General features: G+C 40.3%; 1 long non-coding RNA gene across 2 annotated transcripts; it reads right to left on the bottom strand.

The window, feature by feature from the left end:
• Positions 1-388: 388 nt before the first annotated feature.
• On the bottom strand, positions 389-2,627 carry Gm34385. 2 transcript variants are annotated; one of them, XR_382142.2, is made up of 3 exons: positions 2,439-2,627; positions 1,988-2,120; positions 389-660 (listed from the first exon to the last, which is right to left on the bottom strand). It is a non-coding gene; the product is annotated as a predicted gene, 34385 (long non-coding RNA). The 2 variants fall into 2 exon arrangements; XR_382141.1 differs by having other exon boundaries at positions 1,988-2,182; positions 2,439-2,611.
• Positions 2,628-3,213: the final 586 nt, after the last annotated feature.

The raw sequence follows: 3,213 nt of genomic DNA, 5'->3' as shown, positions 1-3,213 counted from the left end.
AGATCCCTTCAACTAGATGGGCCCCTGGGCTTTAGGCAGAAAGTAGAGCACTTAACCTTGCTAGGCAGTGGCTGGGGGACAGTAGGGAGGATTCCTGAGGGACAGGAGCAGGAAAGATAGATTGGTTCCAAAGCCCTGCCTTGTGCTTAGAGAGCACAGGGGAACGCAGTTCTGTGGGTGGGAAGAGGGAGAGTGATGGGTTTGGATTTGTGACCACTGGAGGCTAGTGGCAGGAAATCAGTGGGTTTTCAGCTGATGGAGTCCATTTTCTGTGCCAGATGAGAACTGAGGTAATCTTCTTTGAGGGAGGGGACAGTAGGAAGTTGGAGAGTTGAGAAAATTGAAAACAGCTTTATGAAGGAGATTAGATGCTGACCAAGGAAACGTATTAAGTCTTTTAAGCAGATCTTATTTTTTCGATGTGGAAACTAATAAATGGGGAGGCTATATAAGAGGCACAGTATCTCAAATCCAAGGAGCAAAGAGGCATTGAATGCTCACAGTTCCCAATGCTGTCCATCAAGTAGTCCATGCACAGCTGCTTCCTATGTCTTTCTATGAGTGTCATGCAAAAGCTATGTATTACTCAGTAAATTCCTGGTTTGCAGGATCTGATGTTCACTTCATCCTTGAGCTCCCCAGGGTAGCCAGCACAATTCCCTGCAGGAAGAGGAGGCTCAGTGAATATTTGCTGAGAGAGTCGGGGATGAATAAAGGAAGGAAAAATGTACAAGGCAGAGGACCAGCCCTCTGCTTTGCTTTCTTCACTGGTGTGCATAATCAACATAGACAGCTGACGCCTCTCTCCCAGATAGGGGTAGATCGGGGAGCAATAATCTAAAAATACATGCAATGACATAGTGTGGAAAATGAGTGCTTTTGTGTGAGTTTTAGTTGTTTTAAAAATAAAAAGAACTATTTAATAATAATTTTAATAATAATCTATATATTTTTAAAGTTTGGAGCCTGACATAGCCTAAGAGCTGACACTTGGGAGGGTCTCTTTCACCAGTCCAACTGACATCACAGAGTTCATGTCCTTATCTTTCATTCTCAAGGAAATAAACAAATATTTAGATTGGCTAGGACTCTGACCTTGGAGATGAGCAAAGCTTTCCAAAGTTAAACTTTGACTAAGGATTTCTCCCTGGGTCTCAAATTCTGTCATTTTCTGCTATATTCACTGGTGATGTCACACTTTATCTGTAACCCGGCAAATGTTTAATCTAATTGGGAGAAAAACATGTCACGAATGTACTCCATAAAACTCTCTACATTTCTCAAAGATCTGTGCAAGAGGCAAAACCGAATTTCTTGGGTCCTCAGAAGAGAGCAAAGACAAAGCCAAGCACAGGCTTTAGTTCTGAATTCTGAAGCAAAGAGCTTTTGTTATAACACAGTGCTTCTCAACTTTCCTAATACTGCAACCCTTTAGTACAGTTTCACCAACCATAAAATTATTATTCTTTTCATAAAATTATTTTTGTTGCTACTTCATAACTGTAATTTTGCTACTGCTGTAAATTCTAATGTAAATCTCTGTGTTTCTGATGGTCTTAGGTGACCCCTGTGATAGAGCTGTTCAATCCTTAATAGGGTCACGACCCGCAGGTTGAGAACCACTAGTATAACAAACAGACAACCGATAGTGATAAAGGGTTGAATATAGGGAATTAGTTGATCAGTTAGCTCTTCCTTATGTTGGTTCTGCCCAGATTTGGAATTAAATGACTTAAGATATTAGGTATAATTTAAGAATCAAAAACACGATCCAACAAGGTGAAGGGTAATGGTCCTCACAAGTTGAAGGATCTGAGTTTGATCCTTGGATCTCCCTGTGTAGAGAACTGATGCCTGAAAGATATCCTCAGACACTTTTCACCCATGCATGCATACAGTGGTACATGTACATCTGCACAAACACACACACACACACACACACACACACACACACACACACAGGAGAGCATGAGTTGATATAGCTCACCTCTTTTTAAATTTTCCACGGTTCAGTTAAATTTCCAGCTGATGATGGAGGAATCCACGGATGGAATGAGATTTCATATCACAAACCATCATGTGCTTTGGTGCTAACATCAGAGCTTCTGAGCTGAAAGTTCCTATAGAAAATGAAATACTTCTTGACATTGATTGTTTTGAGTCTACGGTGGCGTACAGGATCCTAGAAAACCAAAACGGGTTATTTACAGAAGAGTTTGCATGGATAAGCACCCTTAAGAGCTCATTATTTGCACTGGAAGCTGAAATCTGACCATAGAAGCAATTCTTTGATTTCCCAAGTGACCTCATGAAAGGTTTGAGAGAATTCTAATTCCAAAATCCAAAGAAAATAAATTTTATCCAGATGTTGAGTTCGAAGAATCACAGCACATGACAAACAGAACTGGTATTTGCTTTTGGGAAATCTTACTACTTACTGTATCTACCTTACAGCAAAGGTTACCCTTGAGTCTGCCTTCCTGCTGCGACCTCCTGTTTAGTCTTGGAATACCACGTCCCTATTTCTGAATCTCCAGCATTTCTGCATTTGTCAACATGCGCATGATTAAAACGATATTTTCATATTTCAGTGTAGTTGGAGCTCCTTAAAGCAGAGAGTTGTAAGTGCAAAAAAGGAGACGTGCAGTTCCCTAATGGCTCATTAGCATCACATTTGCAATTCAGATCAGCTCTAAATTGACTGAAATTTTTAAACACATAGCAGGCAGTTTAAACTAATGATTGTCTGGAGGTTCACCACTGACATGAACTAAGCTTCTGTTCAAAACAAATTGCAAATAATTCCTCCCTTAGAGTCAAAATGTCACTTTTAAAACTCTATGTTATTGCTAGATTTTTGTCAGCTATGTACAGAAAAAAAAATCCATGTATAGTGTGTGTTGTATCTTTGAAAGGACACAGAGTGACACCCTATTAAAAAGAAATAACATAACAACATGTATAAATATATATGAACCTACATTAGTTTCACTAGGAATCCCACCCCTCCCCCCCTCTTCCCCTTCAAAAATCCTAATTGTAAAGTAAGACACCCTTGGGGCAGTGGTAGGCCCAAGTTGCTTAGCAACCCTCAGCAGGTAGCTAGGCTTCAGCTGCAGCTGTCCTGATTCTTTCCTAAGAACCTTCTTATTACTGTTTGTGTTAATCTTTAACCAGGCTTTTAAACCATAGCCTTTTCCCGGGTCTCTTGTC

The sequence above is a fragment of the Mus musculus genome, chromosome 13 (assembly GCF_000001635.26).
Source record: "Mus musculus strain C57BL/6J chromosome 13, GRCm38.p6 C57BL/6J".
In the NCBI taxonomy this organism is placed as follows: domain Eukaryota; kingdom Metazoa; phylum Chordata; class Mammalia; order Rodentia; family Muridae; genus Mus; species Mus musculus.
Note: the sequence above shows the minus strand (reverse complement) of the source record. Positions and strands in the feature narration are given on the sequence as shown.